Source organism: Bubalus kerabau, chromosome X (assembly GCF_029407905.1).
Source record: "Bubalus kerabau isolate K-KA32 ecotype Philippines breed swamp buffalo chromosome X, PCC_UOA_SB_1v2, whole genome shotgun sequence".
NCBI classification, from domain to species: domain Eukaryota; kingdom Metazoa; phylum Chordata; class Mammalia; order Artiodactyla; family Bovidae; genus Bubalus; species Bubalus kerabau.
The window spans coordinates 135,423,994-135,443,742 of NC_073647.1; the positions used below are offsets into that span (position 1 = coordinate 135,423,994).

A 19,749-nucleotide genomic window follows, 5' to 3' on the forward strand; every position below is an offset into this window, starting at 1 on the left:
CAGTGTTTTTTATTCAGTTCAGTTCAGTCGCTCAGTCGTGTCTGACTCTTTGCAACCCCATGACCCGCAGCACTCCAGGCCTCCCTGTCCATCAACAACTCCCGGAGTCCACTCAAACCCATGTTCATTGAGTTGGTGATGCCATCCAACCATCTCATTCTCTGTCGTCCCCTTCTCCTCCTGCCCTCAATCTTTCACAGCATCAGGGTCTTTTTTTTTTTTTTAATTTTTTTTCTTTTTACTTGCAATGCTAGTGATAGAACCAAAGGCTGATATCTATATCAAACAGGAGAAACGTAAAGGAAACTAAACAATTTTATGTAATCACATTGCGGTGATCCTATACAGTAAAATGGAAATTCAAAGGACATGATTTTCCTGAATGCAGGGGACCCCGGTTTGATTCCTGGGTCGGGAAGATTCCCTGAAGAAGGGATAGACTACCCACCCCAGTATTCTGGCCTAGAGAATGCCATGGACTGTATAGTCCATGGGGTCACAAAGAGTCAGGCACTACTGAGCCACTTTCACTTTCACATACAGATAGTATTTAAAAAAATGTGGTAACAGATCTAGTACCTTTGTCAAGCTAACGAATGAGTAATATAAATATGAATAATCAACTTTGTCCTTCATAGTGATTACTGTCCGGTAATTGCTTTGAGAGCAGTTGAACTCCTCATTGTCAAAGAAAAATAATCCTTTCCTCTCTGAAACATTTGTGAACCATTCAGTTGGGTGTGGTGAATAAAATACTTAAGGATCTAATATATAAAAATGCAATAGGCAAAGCACATTATTTTTTCGCTCCCTTTCTCAAAGGATGGAATATTTTGTGTTTGCCCTGATTTTATGTCTTGACTTCATGTACCATTGCATATTGATATTTTTAGTTGAAATACAGTAGGACTAAAAATATTGATATAATACTAATAAATCATGTTGGTATGTGTGGTTGTCACATAGGATTCGCAGGAGATTTAAATTCACAGTTGTTAACGTAAAGGATTCATGCTATTTAGCTTCTTTATGAATCTATACCACAAAGGAAGAGCTTTTCGCAACATATTTCACTGAGGGAACTACAAGGATGATAGGCATAATACTATGTGTCAACTCACGGATTTCTAAGCATTGCTCACAATACAGATCTGATTTTCAACATCAGGGGGTCTTTTTAAATGAGTCAGTTCTGTGCATCAAGTGGCCAAAGTATTGGAGCTTCAGCTCAAACATCAGTCCTTCCAATGGACACCCAGGACTGATCTCCTTTAGGATGGACTGGTTGGATCTCCTTGCAGTCCAAGGGACTCTCAAGAGTCTTCTCCAACATCACAGTTCAAAAGAATCAATTCTTCGGCGCTCAGCTTTCTTTATACTCCAACTCTCAGATCCATACATGACCACTGGACAAACCATAGCCTTGACTAGATGAGCCTTCATTGACAAAGTAATGTCTCTGCTTTTTAATATGCTATCTAGGTTGGTCATAACTTTCCTTCCAAGGAGTAAGCGACTTTTAATTTCATGGCTGCAATCACCATCTGCAGTGATTTTCAAGCCCAGAAAAATAAAGTCAGCCACTGTTTCCACTGTTTCCCTGTCTATTTGCCATGAAGTGATGGTCCTGGAAGCCATGATCTTAGTTTTCTGAATGTTGAGCTTTAAGCCAATTTTTTCACTCTCCTCTTTCACTTTCATCAAGAGGCTCTTTAGTTCCTCTTGACTCTCTGCCATAAAGGTGGTATCATCTGCATATTGGAGGCTATTGATATTTCTCCTGGCAATCTTGATTCTAGTTTGTGCTTAATCCAGCCCCGCATTTCACATGATGTACTCTGCATATAAGTTAAATAAGCAGGGTGACAATATACAGCCTTGACATACTTCTATTCCAATTTGGAACCAGTGTATTGCTCCACATCCAGTTCTAACTGTTGCTTCTTGACCTGCATACAGGTTTCTCAGGAGACAGGTAAGGTGGTCTGGTATTCCCATCTCTTTAAGAATTTTCCACAGTTTGTTGTGATCTACATAGTCAAAGGCTTTGGCATAGTCAATGAAGCAGATGTTTTTCTGAAACTCTCTTGCTTTTTTGATGAACCAACAGATGTTGGCAATTTGATCTCTGATTCCTCTGTCTTTTCCAAATCCAGTTTGAACACTGAAAGTTCTCAGTTCACGTACTGTTGAAGCCTGGCTTGGAGAATTTTGAGCATTATTTTGTTCGTGTGTGAGATGAATGCAATTGTGCGGTAGTTTGAGCATTCTTTGGCATTGCCTTCCTTTTAAATTGGAATGAAAACTGACCTTTTCCAGTCCTGTGGCCACTGCTGAGTTTCCTAAATGTGCTGGCATATTGAGTGCAGCACTTTCACAGCATCATCTTTTAGGATTTGAAATAGCTCAACTGGAATTCCATCACCTCCACTAGCTTTGTTCGTAGTGAGGCTTCCTAAGGCCCACTTGACTTCACACTGAAGGATGTCTGGCCCCAGGTGAGTGATCACCATTGTGGTTATCTGGGTCATTAAGATTTTTTTTTTTTTTTTGTATAGTTTTTCATGTATTCTTGCCACCTCTTCTTAGTATCTTCATCTTCTGTTAGGTACATACTGTTTCTGTCTTAATTGGGCCCATCTTTGCATGAAATGTTCCATTCATATCTCTGATTTTCTTGAAGAGATCTCTAGTCTTTCCCCTTCTATTGTTTTCCTCTATTTCTTTGCATTGATTACTGGGGAAGGCTTTCCTATTTCTCCTTGCTATTCTTTGGAACTCTGCATTCAGATGGATGTATCTTTCTTCTTCTCCTTTGCCTTTCACTTCTCTTCTTTTCTTAGCTATTTGTAAGGCCTCTTCAATTCAGTTCAGTTCAGTCACTCAGTTGTGTCCAACTCTTTGCAATCCCATGGACCATAGCACGCCAGGCCTCCTTGTCTATCACCAACTCCCAGAGTTTACCCAAACCTATGTCCATTGAGCCGGTGATGCCATCCAACCATCTCATCCTCTGTTGTCCCCTTCTCCTCCTGCCCTCAATTTTTCCCAGAATCAGGGTCTTTTCAAATGAGTCAGCTCTTCGCATCAGGTGGCCAAAGTATTGGAGTTTCAGCTTCAACATCAGTCCTTCCAATGAACACCCAGGACTGATCTCCTTTAGGATGGACTGATTGCATCTCCTTGCAGTCCAAGGGACTCTCAAGAGTCTTCCTACACCACAGTTCAAAACCATCAATTCTTCGGAGCTCAGTATTCTTTATAGTCCAACTCTCACATCCATACATGACTACTGGTAAAACCATAGCCTTGACTAGATGGACCTTTGTTGGCAAAGTAATGTCTCTGCTTTTGAATATGCTATCTAGGTTGGTCATAACTTTCCTTCCAAGGAGGAAGCATCTTTTAATTTCATGGCTGCAGTCACCATCTGCTGTGATTTTGGAGCCAAAATAAATAAATAAATAAATAAAGTCAGCCACTGTTTCCACTGTTTCCCCATCTATTTTCCATGAAGTAATGGGGCCGGATGCCATGATCTTAGTTTTCTGAATGTTGAACTTTAAGCCAGCTTTTTGGCCTCCTCAGACAACCATTTTGCCTTTTTGCATTTCTTTTTCTTAGGGATGGTTTTGATCACTGCCTCCTTTACAATGTTACAAACCTCTGTTCATAGTTCTTCAGGCACTCTATCAGGTTTAATTCCTTGAATCTGTTTATCACTTCCTGTATAATGGTAGAGGATTTTATTTAGGTCATACCTGAGTGGTCTAGTGGTTTTTCCTACTTTCTTCATTTTAAGCCTGAATTTTGCAACAAGGATTTCAAGATCTGAACCCCAGTCAGCTCCTGGTCTTATTTTTGCTGACTGTATAGAGCTTTTCCATCTTTAGCTACAAAGAATATAATCAATCTGATTTTGTTATTGACCATCTGATGATATCCACACATTCTAATTAAAATTTTATCTGTTCTTAACACCTTTCCTTAAACTTAAAAAAGATGTCCTTTTCATCATAGGTGACTGGAATGCAAAAGTAGGAAGTCAAAAAGATACCTGGAGTAACAGGTAGGTTTGGGCTTGGACTAGAAAATGAAGCAGGGCAAAGGCTAACAGAATTCGCCAAGAGAATACACTGTCATAGCATACACTCTCTGCCAATAACACAAGAGATGACTCTCCAGTCCCCTATGATGATAAGGACATATTTTTTAAGTTTAAGAAAAGGTGTCAAGAACAGATAAATTTTAGTTAGAATGTGTAACAATTATCCAGCTGGAAAATACGATTGAGGGAATTCTGATTAAGGATAATTTTGTAGAGGTGTATAAAGACAGAGAACATTAATATATTTTAAACGGCTAGATGGAAGAGTGTTTTGGTCACATAGTGGAAGATAAAGAAGCAGATGTAAGGGATAGATTATGATAGAATTTCTGTTTCAAATCAAGAGATTTCTTCTGAAGGTGTGAGAGAGAGAAAAATCTACTTTTTTGATAATGTGAATGATGATTGGTTAGTGGTAAAACTTTTGACAGAGGACAGTTAGGAAAAGCATTACTATAACTCCAGGAAGATATAGGGCTTAAATAAGGCAATGATAAAATGGGATACCAAGGTATAGATAGCACTGACTTAGTTGTTTAAGATTGAAGACATAGTGACATCTGTTTGTCTGTTTTCCCACTTTCTTGCTTGTGTTTCTTGAGATCAGTTCCCAAATAATCTACCTGCAACTGCTGGAATCTGCTTTTGAGGCAACCCACAGGAGCTGTCTTGTCAGTTTTCATGTATCAAAACATCCTCTCTGGCCAAGAACGAACTGGTGATCTTGTTTTAATCTCATAGCCAAAAGAAAGTTATTGGGATAATACTGCCACTACTCTACACATACACCACCCTACCTGCTTTTTAAATCGTGCTCTTGGGAATTCTCTGATGGTCCAGTGGTTAGGACTCCATGCTGTCGCTCATTTGGACAGAGGGCCTGAATTCAATCCCTGGTTGGGGAACTAAGATCCCCCAAGCCACGGGACATGGCCAGAAACCAAACCAAACCAAACCATGCTCTTTTTTCCCATTACATATGATAGAGTCTCCCTTCTCCCATCTGGCATCAGCTCCTCCATTTGATCTCTTAAGGACTTTGCTCTTGCAATTATCTCCTGCACTTTATGCTCCATTATTTGGAATTCTGTATGTTGTCATTACTGTTAAAACATCTGTAATATCTTTCATCTAGTGGAAAAAAGGAAAACCTTCCTTGACTTTGCATCCTCTTCAGCTGTGTATCTCTTTCCTCTATATTTCTTTAGAGAAAACTTTGCCAGAGTGATGTCTGTGTTTTCTTTACTTCTATTCACTGTAGAACACATTCCTCTCAGACTTGGATTCCCACTGTGCTGCTGCAATCACTTTGGTTAGTTATCCAACGATTTTTATTAATACATTAACAAAGTCAAAGGAGAATTTTAAGTTCTCATCCCATTCAAACCTTCAGTAGTCTCTGACATTTAATCATTGCTTTTCTTAACAGTACTTAATAATATTTGACATTTTAGTGGTATATATTGGATCTATATTCTCTCACTAGAACATAAGCCTCATAAGGGGAAGAACTATGTATTTATTTATTTATATTTAGTTTAATATTTAATCCCTGGTACTTAGGGAAGAGCCTGGTACAATCACTGAATAAATTGCTAAACATATGAGTGAACCTATGCAATATAAATAGTAGAATAAAAGCTGCAAGAATGTGAACTTTGGCTACTTCATGATATTGAATAAAAAGTCACCTTGTTTTTTCAGATATTATTAAAATCAGATATAGGAAAATGATGCTTCCCTTCCAGTAGTCATGTATGGATGTGAGAGTTGGACTGTGAAGAAAGCTGAGCGCTGAAGAATTGATGCTTTTGAACTGTGGTGTTGGAGAAGACTCTTGAGAGTCCCTTGGACTATAAGGAGATCCAACCAGTCCATTCTAAAGGACATCAGCCCTGGGTGTTCTTTGGAAGGAATGATGCCAAGCTGAAACTCCAGTACTTTGGCCACCTCACGCAAAGAGTTGACTCATTGGAAAAGACCCTGATTTGGGAGGAATTGGGGGCAGGAGGAGAAGGGGACGACAGAGGATGAGATGGCTGGATGGCATCACCGACTCACTGGACATGAGTTTGGGTAAACTGTGGGAGTTGGTGATGGACAGGGAGGCCTGGCGTGCTGCAGTTCATGGGGTTGCAAAGAGTCGGACACGACTGAGCGACTGAACTGAACTGAAACTTTAAACAAACCAAATTTCCTTAAATATTCAACAAAACATCAGATATTTTCCAGAATTGAAAATTCTAAAAGGAAAAGCCATTTTAAAGAGCTTTTATTTTATTTTTTTTCCTTTTTTTTCGAGTTTTTATTTATTTATTTTTTAAATTTTATTTTATTTTTAAACTTTACATAATTGTATTAGTTTTGCCAAATATCAAAATGAATCTGCCACAGGTATACATGTGTTCCCCATCCTGCTTTAAATAAAGATTTGGTGATCCCGATGTGGATGGCATTAATGTGATTGCTGATGTATCATAATACAAACTGTGAAAAATTCTTAAAGAGATGGGAATACCAGACCATCTTATCTGCCTCCTGAAAAATCAATATTCAGGTCAAGAAGCAACAGTTAGAACCAGATACAGAACAACGGACTGGTTCCAAATTGGGAAAGGAGTACGCCAAGGCTGTATATTCTCATCCTGCTTATTTAACTTATATGCAGAGTACATCATGTGAAATTCAGGCTGGATGAGGCACAAACTAGAATCAAGATTGCCGGGAAACATATCAATAGCCTCAGATATGCAAATGACACCACCTTAATGGCAGAGAGTGAAGAGGAACTAAAGAGCCTCTTGATGAAAATGGGAGAGGAAAGTGAAAAAGCTGGCTTAAAACTCAACACAAAAAATGAAGATCATGGCATCTGGTCCCATCACTTCATGGCATATAGATGGGGAAACAATGGAAACAGTGACAGACTTTACTTTCTTAGTCTCCAAAATCACTGCAGATGGTGACTGCAGCCATGAAATTAAAAGATGCTTGCTCCTTGGAAGAGAAGCTATGACAAACCTAGACAGCATATGAAAAAGCAGAGACATTACATTACTAACAAAAGTCCATATAGTCAAAGCTATGGTTTTTCCAGTAGTAATGTACAGATGTGAGAGTTGGACCATAATGAAAGCTGAGCACTGAAGAATTGATGCTTTTGAACTGTGGTGTTGGAGAAGACTCTTGAGAGTCCCTTGGACTGTAAGGAGATTAAACCAGTCCATCCTAAAGGAAATCAGTCCTGAATATTCATTGGAAGGACTCATGCTGAGGATGAAGCTCCAATACTTTGGTCACCTGATGTGAAGAACTGACTCGTTGGAAAAGACCCTGATGCTGGGAAAGATTGAAGGCAGGAGGAGAAGGGAACAAAAGAGGATGAGATGGTTGGATGGCATCACCGACTCATTGGACAAGTTTGAGCAAGTTCTGGGAGTTGGTGATGGACGGAAGTCTGGCATGTTGTAGTCCATGGGGTCGCAAAGAGTCAGACACAACTGAGGAACTGAACTGAACTGAATGTATCTTAATGAAAAATTTAACCATGATGAAGGGGGCTAGGTCACTTTATCGTCGTTGCCTCATCATCTTCATTTTAAGTTGATGAGGCTGGAAATAATACCCTGTATTGCAAACCAACATATGTAAAAGCCCAATCACAATAGACCAGTTAATAGCATTTCTATCAAAGAAAGAAAATAAACCATATGTTTATTTTAAATATATATTTGGATTTACTGTCTAAATTGCTTCAGTAGCTGACTGATTTCTACAAAAATAGTGGCATAGATACATTTGCCTCGCTTCAAAATATCTGTTCAACAAGTATGCATTTTTTAAAAGCTAGCAAAAGGGATAAACTGTTGACTTATATGGAATGCTTATAATTTGAAATCAACAGACATTTGGAAGTCTGCCACAGCTCCTAGCTATGATTTGAAGAAAACCATGAAGCAAGAAAGCAAATTCATTTTTTATCAAGTTTTGACAAAATTTGTCTTCTAATTTTCATTTTTATAATCAGCTGCTAAAGGCACTCATTTTCATCTCCTTGATTCGATACTGTAGAGACTGATTACTGGATTTAATAGTTCTTTTTAATGAAAAATTGTCATTAGCTTTTCTATGATTACCTTAAAATAACCACAAATCACCCATTAGTTTTTTTTTCTATTTCTTTCCCAAATTGTTTGTTTCCTTATTTATTCCCACTTTCTCCTCTGTACATTCCATATCCAACCTCCAAGCCTCTCATTTCCACCAAACCACTCAGGTTTCCTAGGGTAATCCTGTTCAACATTCCCTTACCAATTACTTAAGCTTATGTTAAATCCAGCTTGGGCCATAAAACCTTCCACTAATTTACAAGAAGCAATAATAAGATACCTACTTTTCTTAAAGCAACTCATAAGCTTTACTACTATTTGATATTTTAATTTAAAAATGTTGAAAAGAAATTATCTTAATTCTCCATGACACTAAGATTTTTTCCTATTCACAGTAATAGTAGCTCACATTTTTTAATGCAATTAGTGGGTTCTACAAAGTCAATAGGATTGGTATCATTTCCTTTTCCAGGAGAAGAAAATGATTTATGAAAGTCCTTTAACTTATTAATAATATAGTCTTTCTACTAGATTATATTAATAATCAAAATAACTATAAATGATCACTTTGTTTGAATCATTGAATCCATTATTATTTGATATTTCCTGAGACTATGCATTATATATGATCAGTTCAGTTGCTCAGTCGTGTCCGACTCTTTGCCACCCCATGGACTGCAGCACACCAGGCTTCCCTGTCCATCACCAACTCCCAGAGCTTGCTCAAACTCATGTCCATTGAGTCGGTGATGCCATCCAACCATCTCATCCTCTGTCATCCCCTTCTCTTCCTGCCTTCAGTCTTTCCCAGCATCAGGGAAAGATGACTCTTTTCCAGTGAGTCAATTCTTCGCATCAGGTGGCCAAAGTGTTGGAGCTTCAGCTTCAGCATGAATATTCAGGACTGACTTCCTTTAGGATCGACTGATTTGATCTCCTTGCAGTCCAAGGGCTGAGCACTGCAGAATTAATGACTTTGAACTGTAGTTTTGGAGAAGACTCTTAAAAGAGTCCTTTGGACTGCAGTATATATGAGAGTAGAGGCTTTTTGGGGGCTTCCCTTGTAGCTCAGTTGGTAAAGAATCTGCCTGCAGTGCAGGACACCTGGGTTCGATCCCTGGGTTGGGAAGATCCCATGGAGAAGGAAATGGCAGCCCACTCCAGTATCATTGTCTGGAAAATCTCATGGACAGAGGAGCCTGGTGAACTGCAGTCCATGGGGTCGCAAAGAGTCAGGCATGACTGAGCAACTAACACTTACTTAGAGGGCTTTTTATGATTTATTGTTAAACATCACTTCTAAAAAACTCTCACCTAAATAATGCTAACATTCACATGTTGATGATGTTTTCTTTCTAATTATAAAAATTACATCTTGAATAAATGTGAGCCTTATTATGAGTTTAGTATTCCATGGCTTTGCAGTCTCCAGTTAAAATTGAAATATCTAATAACTGTGCCCCATTTCTGAATGTAACTCTTCCACTGATATTTGCAAGGTAAATATAATTTTATAGAAAATGCAAATTTAAAGCACATTTAGCTGCTATAATGAAAATCTCTACGTGGTCTATAGTATAGTATAAATGCATTTTTTATAATGACTTATAGGACTTTTAAAATAATGACTTATAGGTCTTAACACTCATTTATAGATTGTCCTGCTTCCCACTGTCAAATTGGATTTTCAGGACAATGCTAATTGGTGAGTAGGTAAATATTACCAACATTTCAAACACGAAGTGACTGAAGTTGGCTAGATAACTTGCCTTATGTTACAGAGCAAGCATGAAAATACAAAAAATAAAAACCAAATTTCTGACCCAAAGGCTTTTTTCTATTGAATAATAACTTTGTAATGCTGGAACAGATTTCTTCGTAAATTCTATATCTCTAGCTTTACAGTAACATAGATCCAGATGAGATAAGATGTCTTCACTTTTCCTGATATTAGCCTCTCTCCATATTAAAATGAATCATTTGGAAGCTTTTCTTTTGCCCCCTCTGAATATTATTTCTTAATGTTCATCAGGTTTTGTTTTTAAACTTTTTTGACTCACTAATGTTAAATTTTCTTATTTTCTTTTTACTTTCCCTTCCAATTTCCCTTCTTCCTTGTCATCATTTTCAATTCTTCTACTATACATCATAATATTCTTTCATAATATTCTTTTTAAAAACTAGGATCTAGTTAATTTTGATTGTTACCTGAAGCATGGGCTTCCCTGGTTCAGATGGTGAAAAATCGGCCTGCATTGTAGGAGATCCAGGTTCAATCCCTGGCTTGTGAAGATCCCCTGGAGAAGGGAATGACAAACCACTTCATATTCTTGCCTGGAGAATTCCATGGACAGATGAGCCTGGCAGGCTACAATCCATGGGGTCGCAAAAAGTCGGACACAACTGAGCGATTAACACTACTACTACTACTACTACTACCTGAACCATTCAGTGTGCATCTGTTTGTTTCTATTAAATGTTAGGAATGAATAGTTTCTTCAATTTCTTAAACTAGCTTGAATTTTGCTAAGAGAAAAACATTATTTTTTTAAAATGATGACAAGCATTCTGCTTTAGAAAACATGAGTTTTCATCAAAGTATAACAAGCATACAAGGAAGTACACAAGTCATAAATTACAGATAGATTAATTTTCACAAAATAAAAACACCCATGTGACTAGCATGCAGAAGAAATTTAACATCATTAGAACTGATGGGATTTTAATTGAAATTATGCTGAATCTCTGACTCAGTGTGGGGAGATTAAAAATATTGAATCTCCTAATCCATAAAATTATTATACCATTCCAATTGTTCATATCTTCATTAATATTTTCGAAGCAATTTTCCACAGTTCACTGTGTACATATCTTGCACATTTTTCATTAAAGTTACATTTCAGAATATGATGTTCTTTGATGCTGTCATAAATAATATTTTTGTAGTAATGTAATTCTTTAATTAACTGTTTGTCGTATTTAGAATTACACTTGATTTTTTTTTTCTTGAGCTTGTACCTTGTATAGCAAGTAATCTTGCTATATTGACTAATATATTCTAACTCACTAATGATAGATTACTTTCAGATATTGTAAATACATAATGATGCAATCTGTGAATAATGGCTGTCGCACTCTTTCTTTTCCAGTCCTTGTGGCTACTAAGTCGCTTCAGTCAAGTCCGACTCTTTGCTACCCCGTGGACTATAGCCCGCCAGGCTCCTCTGTCCATGGAACTCTCCCAGCAAGAATAATCCTTATGCCTTTGTTTTTATCTTTTCCTTGCTTTATTGCCCTGGCTAGGGCCCCCTAAAATGTTGAGCACAATTAGTGATAATAATCATTCTTGTGTTGTTCTTGATCTCAAGGGAGTAAGTTTTCCGTATGTCACCATTAGTTATTATATTTGCCTCAGTTTTCTGAAGTTTTTTTTGTTTTTTTTTTTTTGCTTTTAATCATGGTAAATTTTGCCTAATGGCATTTTTGCATATTTGGGGATAAATCTATGATTTTGTCCTTTTGTTCTGTTAACTTTGTTTGATTTCTAAATGATACAAACCATAAATTTATCTTGGATTAAAAAGTATTTGTTTATGTATATTACAGTTGCTACATCTTGGATTAAGTTTGTTAAACATCCCTCCTCTTTTTTTTGGGGGGGGGGTCATGAAAGAGACTTTTAATTTTCCTTTCTCATGAAATTCTTGTTGGTTTGATATAAATTTCAAATGCGTCAAATTAAACTTTTTTGGAAGGTTTTCACTGTTTCTATTTTCTGGAAGAGGTAGTGCAAATCAGATTTCCTAAGTTTTCTTTTTTAACTGTATTTTTCTTGGAATTTTGCCATTTCATGTCAAATGTATTGGATACAACTGCTTATAGGCTTCCCAGGTGGCACTAGTGGTAAAGAACCTGCCGCCAATGCAGGAGATGTAAGAGACGCTGATTCAGTCCCTGGGTCAGGAAGGTCCCCTGCAGGAAGGCATGACAACCCACTCCAGTATTCTTGCCTGGAAAATCTCATGGACAGAGGAACTTGGCAGGCTACAGTCCATGGGGTCACAAAAGTCAGTCATGACTGAAGCCACTTAGCATACATGCACACAAAACTGCTTTAATTTTACGTCAATGCCTCAAGAATCTGTAGGGATGACCCCCTTTATGTTCCTCATATGAATTATATGTGCCTTCTCATTTTTCTCAATCGGCCTTGCTAGATGTTTTGAAAGGGATAATAAAGATATTAATAAAGATATTAACCCTTTCAAAAGAGAACTTTCTTGGTTTTGTTGATATTCTTTTATATTTTTAAAAATTCATTAGATTTTGATTTTAATTTTATTGTTTTATTTTCTCCACTTTACTATACCATTTTTTTCTGAAGTCTTGTGAGTAATGATCAGGTCCTGAATTTTCCAGCATTTTTTCTTTTGCATTTAATGTGGTAAGTTTTCTTTTGGTACATCCTACACATTTCAAAAGATTCTTGAGGTATAACTGACATACCATAAATTTGATAATTTTAAAATGTATGGTGCATTATGATTTACATATATGTATATATTTATGAAATAAGATAATAACTATATCTGTTACCTGCCAAATTTTCCATGTGGAGTTGTGTAATCACCCCTGCTAACTTTCTCTATGGCCCCAAGTCCAGGCAGTGAACATTCTTATACAAATATGTGTATGGACATATGCTTTAATTTCTCTGGAATAAACACCAGAAGTCGAAGGCATGAATCACATCATAAATAGGATAGAGTCAATGAGGTTTTCCAAATAATTGAATCATTTTATATTCTGTTAGTAGTGGATGAGAGTCACTGTAGCTCTATATCATTGCTTAGAATGGTCAGTATTTTAAACTGTAGTCCTTAGAGGTGTACAGTGATATTTCACAGTCACTCTAAATGGTATAGGTAAAACCAAATCATTGATTTTCCTGTCCTGGCATACATAGTAAATGGAGAAAATGTAATATAGGCCTAATGCCTGTCCTTCCTTTTCCACTTGATTTTGTATATATATTTATTTTTGACTGCAAGCTAGATTTTCTGTGTGAAACACTATGGAGATAACTGGAGGCCAGGGAGCATTTCATTTTGCTTATGAGGGACAGTTAGTGTTGGAGTAATTCATCTCATAGCAGTGAGGGATTGTGTCCTTTTAAGGCTGGGTTTCAGATTTTGTGAAGAGTTTTATATTTCTGATTCATATTTACATTTAGGGCATATCCTCTCAGAGATGTCAAATGATTTGTTGGATTGTGTTCCAGAACGTCTCCTTGGTGTTGTGTAGTCAGGTCCAGTTTGTGTTCCCTGCTGGAAGCCCTGATCAGCTGCAAAACTTCTCAGCTACAACTTTCTGCTTAGCATTTTGGATCCTCAGTCATCTCTTTCGTATTATAAAAGGACTTAAGAGGAAAAAGTGGTATCAAATTTGGGTCTCGTCACTTAGGCTTCTCCTGTCTCTGAGATCCAGTTCTTCCTTTGGTCTTTGGTGCCTTTTAATAATACTTTTAATATCTTCCAGATTTCCTAGGTTTTCTCAGTAGGAGGCTTGAGCTGAAATGGTCTACCATTACTGGAAGCAGAAAGTGAAAAGTGAAAGTGAAGTAGCTCAGTCGTGTCCGACTCTTTGTGACCCTGTGAACTGTATGGCCTACCAGGCTCCTCCCTCCATGGGATTCTCTAGGCGGGAATACTGGAGTGGGTTGCCATTTCCTTCTCCAGGGGATCTTCCCAACCCAGGGATCGAACCCAGGTCTCCTGCATTGCAGGCAGACGCTTTAACCTCAGAGCCACAGACATCTCTCTAAATAAAATTTTTTTGAAATATGTATTAGTTTGTGATAGTTTTGCTTCTTGTAGCCAATCAATCCAACCAATATTAAGAAGATAAAGTATTTCAGGGCAAATGTTTCTTGAGAATTCAATCCTTTTTGTCATTGTCTGCTTGATTTCCAATTTAAAATTTGACTGAATCCATGAACTTTTCCACAGTCCCCAACATGTGCCAAGTGTGATCCATCTATTGGAGGTACATTGTTGGGTTACTGCTTAATGTGGACTCAATCAAGAAGATTAGGAGATATATTAGAGAAGATATAAAATATGGGTATGTACATGTTCTTTTATTGGCATAAATTAATGATACTTGATCACATATTAAGTCTTAAAATAGATATTAATGATTTCAGAAAGAATTTCATCAAACAATGACAATCTCTGTCCAAGTAAGTTTGCCCATCACTTATCTGTCTATATAATTAAAACAAAGTTAGTGTCCATCGTTTGATAATAAATGAATTATAAATTGCATGCATCAATATGAATGAATCTCACAAATATAATATTGAACCAAAAAAAAAAAAAGTCAGTGGCATACTAAGACCTGTAGTATGTACTCATTTATATATTGGAGATGCTCATCTGATCAAGGAAGACTATTAATCAGACTATCCATACAACTTGAAATACTGAAAGACAGATAGATGGAGAGAGGGAGACAGGGAAAGACGGAAGGAAAGAGGGATTGAAGAACAAACAAAGGCAGTGGTCAGCCAGAAAAATTTACAAAGTGAAGATCCTTAGAATTCAGTTGAGTATTTGTAGTTGTCTTTCTCTCTGAAGAATATACAAATTCAGGTAGCTTACTAGAGGTAGAACAATGAGCAGAACTTCCAGTAAACTCACCAGGCCATAGGGAATGTAAGAGGTTGTAAATGTTGCTGGATTTGAATGGGATGCTGAGGGCTATAGTTTGGGAGCAACAGCAAAGCCAGAAATGACCAACTCTTACCAGGCTCATCTCTGAATCATTTGAATCTCTGTTTGGAATAGATAGGTCTGAAAATGATAGTGTTGCTAGTAGCGAAGCCAGAATGAAATTTAACTTGAATTGTGTCTACAATTTTCATATATAGTTTTGGGCATAGAATTAAAAATGGCCAGGATAAGTAGGAGAAAAGAACATGTGACCAAAACCCAGTTGAAACAGCAGATAATGGAACTAGAATAACAAGTTAACCAGATAAAAGACCTTTCAGATATTCATTAAAAATGCCTATGTTCAAGTAAATAGAAGACAAAATTAAGAATTTTAGTGGCAGACTGAAAATTATAAAAAATCAGGTCTTATTTCATGTACTGAAGTTCTGTATGTAGGCACTTAAACATTAGGAATATTGTCACCTGATAAATGGATTCATTAATTATAATGAAATGTTCCTATATGTCTCTAGTTATACTCTGTTTCTTGAAGTCTACTTTGGCATTAATGTACCCAGTCAAGCTTTCTTATGCTTAATTTTATACAGTATATTATTTTCTATACTATTACTTTCAACCTATCTCTTGAATTCAAATTAATTCATGTGTAAGTAGCATATAGTAAATAGGACTTGTCTTTTTTCTAGTCTGAAAAACTCTCCATTCTAATTGGAATGATTAGGTCTGCTTAAATTTAATATTATTAATACAGTTTGTTTTAAAGTTGATGATCTTGCCACTCATTTTCTATTTTCCCCATCTCTTTTTCTGTTCCTCTTTTGTACTTCCTTTTGAATATTGAATATTTTTTATTAATTCAATTTAAATTCCTCTTTTGACTTTTTATTTGTGGCAGTTTATTTTTTAAATTTTTTTAATCTCTGACTTTGTTTTTAATTCTTAAGCCCTATGATAGGATAGTTTACAAATCTATGCTAATGATATAACTCCTCTACTTTAACTTTTCTAATGAGCTGGCAAAAGCATCATTACCAATCACACACATATAAGTAGTTCTACAGTTGTGTTTCTGAATTCCTGTTTAAAAGACAATCCTGAATTATAACTTAGTCTGACGTCATGAAGAATGCAAAAGCAAAGTTTGCTATCAGATCTTGTCACAGTGAATTTTAAAAGCATCTGACCTTAAAGATCATCTATAAAATGTGAGGTGCCAAATATTCTTTATTTGATGCTATACATAAACCATACTAAAATGCCTTTCATTAAGTAAAAGGCCGTATGGCAGTATTTTAGATAAAGAATTATAATTAAATTGGCATAGTTAAGACCAAAAAGATACAGTGGACACTGTTGGTGTGTCTTTAGCCCTTGCATGGATAGGCTAATGAGCACAACTTGAAACACAGGTGACTCTCGTGCTGGTCTGTGAGACAGTGAAGGGACCTTCTCAGTATTTAAATATATATACACACACACACACACACACACACACACACACACACACACCAGTTATAGAAATCTGAGCATAAAACCAATCTCCTGTAGGGTCTGAGAAGGCATTCATCATCTTCCTAAAAAGCCTGACATTTCTGATTCAGGTTCAATCATCTCTTTAGAAAAGGAAAACAGTGATAGTCCTTGTTGAACTGGAATTACTATCAAAATTCAAAAAGTTGACCATGTTCATTAAGCCACAAGCCAATCTTATTTAAATCAAGACTGTCCAACAGAAATATTCCATCAGTCATTCACGATCTGAATTCTAGTGTATGAGATCAATTTAAATATGGTACATATAAAAAGTCATGAGATATTTCTGTTTTGTAATAAATAAGGCAGTGGACCACTATTACTCATTAATAGCTTTTTTGAGATAAGTTATCGTCTTCCCTTTCTCCCTTCTTCTTAATCCCAGTGAACATCACTTTTGTTTCGGGAATGCACTTCTTGTGATTCTTCAAGTAATCCATCAGTGTATCCTCTCCCCAGGTGATGCCTCTGTTCTTGTTGGGATTTGTGTAAGAGAATCCAGCAGCTTGACCTGTCTTTTACCCAAACAGACCATGGAGATTTGGCCCAGTCTTGTGCTTGCCTCCCTTTTCCACAATATAGCACGGGGCACACTTCTGAACAGAAATCTTGTCCTTCTCAGCGTCACCCATTTTTAAATCGTTCCTTCTCCTCAAACGGCTGAGAGGTTCCTGCTTCAAGCCGCAAGCGGAATGTCCCACTCTCTAAGCCCAAGGACACACCCCTATGGCCATTTGAAAACCTTTCCACACATTCTTTGACCTCCTTTCCTTCAAGAGATGCGTTTCATGGCTCCTCCCAGCATTCTAGGTCAAGCCTAGTGAATCTTTGTAACCAATACAATGCAACAGTTGTGATGCTGGATAATGAAACTGACATTATCAGCTATCACCAGCAGAGGGTGCCGTGTTGGTCCGCCACCCTGTGCTTTTCAAGCACAGATCACAGGTCACTGTGGTCCTCGGTTTCCATATTTGCTTTCATATTCTGTAGAACTTCTGGTAATAACATAAATTACTGGTTGTCCGCCGGCAAATTGACTCAGGTATGTTTATATGGATATGTTTTAATTCACTGTTAGCTTGGAAAGATAATTTTGCCAGAGAGAGAATTCTACTGACGTTTTATTTTTTTTTTGTTTAGTATCAGAAAGATTCTGCTACGTATCTCGGTTTTCTATGGATTCTGTTGAGAAGGCCACCATTGTCGTTTCTAGGGAGGTAACGTATCTTTCTTAGAAGTTTTGATTTTTCTACACTTCATTAATATTCTTTATATTTCATATAAATATCTAAAAGACGTTTACTAGTGAAATATTTCAAAATTTAAATAGCTGTTTTGTTGATTCTAAATTTTCCATTTGTGTAAATAAAAGGAGAATTTATTGGAATGACAATAGCAACAAAATATAGCAAGAGCAAAAATATCTTATTAAAAATAGCAAAAGGCAATATATTTTTTCTTGCTAAAATGCATAAAAAATCTGCAGACTGTACATAACCAGAATTTGGAGGGCATATAAAATGGTACTGAGTTTTTGGAAATTAATTTGCTATTTTTTACCAATACTTTAAATTTACCTACACTTTTCCACCATAATTGGCTTTCTGTGACTGTATCTGACAGAATTTGTCGAAGATATGTATATAAATATGGCTACAAAAAGGCACAACAGCTATTTTTAGTACACTATATTGTATTCATACTATAAATGCATTGCAGATTTTATACCCAAATAGATCTTATATAATTGCAGAAGATATCTCCAGGACATATTTTTAATAAAAAGCAAGCAAGTTTATTTCACATGTGTTTATAAGTAAATAAATATTACTAATATAGATGTATATTTATATGTATGTTTGTTCAGGTACTCTCTTCATTGCTAATCATGGTTACTTCTGTCAAAGGATATATGTCTGTGTTTTTGGAAATTTTACACTGAGCACACATCTTACTTTTAATCAGTAGAATAAAATAGTTACGTGGCAGCATATTACTGATGATTCTTTTTAACTGTCTACTTTATTTTTATAAGTAGTATGATACAGTGAGAAGTTATGCTTAAAACCAGAATTACGGCAGAGGTGGATGGAAAAGAAATAATATGAAAAAATATAGAAAATATATGTGGAGAAAAATTTAATTTTTATGTGAACCGTTTATAAGAAACTGACCTCTAATTAGTCATTGAAATCATTGTACTGGGGGCGATAAATAAAAGTGTCAGAAAGAATGCTTTTTTCACTGTTCTACTGGGATTAAATGTCAGGTGTAATGTAGAATTTACTTAATATCCAGGAGCTTCTCTTGCCATGATATCAGGAAAAGTGACAGCAGTAATCAGGGTCAAAATCCTCTCAATTTTTATCTGCTCCGTGTACAGAAAAAGACAAAACTATAATCTTGTTGTACAGGGTTTTCATGCCATTTCTTATGATGTGTATGAGATGTTTAGTGAGAATTGCTGTTCTTTAGAAAAATGTGTCTAGATTTAACTGTGTGGAATCCAGCAATATTGCTAAATGCAGTTATTAATTCTAATTTGTTACATGTAGATTATTTTGAGATATTCTGGAAACATAAATATCCAACTGAATAAAGCTGTGTTCATTTCTATTCTTGTCAATTATTTATGCATTTTTAACTCTTGCATACATTGTCACCCCTAGACCTCCATAAAATGTTGAAAAGAACTAGTAATAATAGCCATCCTTACCTCCATTCTTATCTCAGGTTGTGTTTCTCAATGTTATATTACTAATTATGATATTTGCTATAGTTTTCTGAGGCTTTTTTAAAACTCATAACTGGATTGTAAATTTGCCTGATGGTTTGTCTGTGTTTGTAGTGAAAGTGACAGGGTTATTTGTCTTTTGTTGAGGAGAATTGATGTTAAAATATTAAGCCACTTAAGAATTCAGGTTTGGATTAAACTCAGTTTGTTCATGGGTAATAACAATTGAAATGTGTTTGGATTCATAAGAATTTTTTTTCTTACATTGTCATGATGCATATCAATCTTCTTTTCCTATACTGCCTTTGTCAGTTTAGTGTAAAATTTATAAGGATGTCATTAAATATTTTGGTTAGTGTTTTTATTATTTCTATTCCATGTAATGGGTTGAACAAGACTGGTATTATTTATTTCTGAATTTTATTGAAAAGTTTACACAATCAGGCATCAGACCGTAGAAATCATTTGTAGGAAGGAATTTTATTATGAATACAATTAAAATCTATAGGATTTTGAAAATTTCTT

At 36.1% G+C, this 19,749-nt stretch overlaps 1 pseudogene; it reads right to left on the reverse strand.

Moving 5' to 3' along the window:
* Nucleotides 1-16,806: 16,806 nt before the first annotated feature.
* On the reverse strand, nucleotides 16,807-17,119 carry LOC129639386 (cytochrome c, somatic-like; annotated as a pseudogene).
* Nucleotides 17,120-19,749: the final 2,630 nt, after the last annotated feature.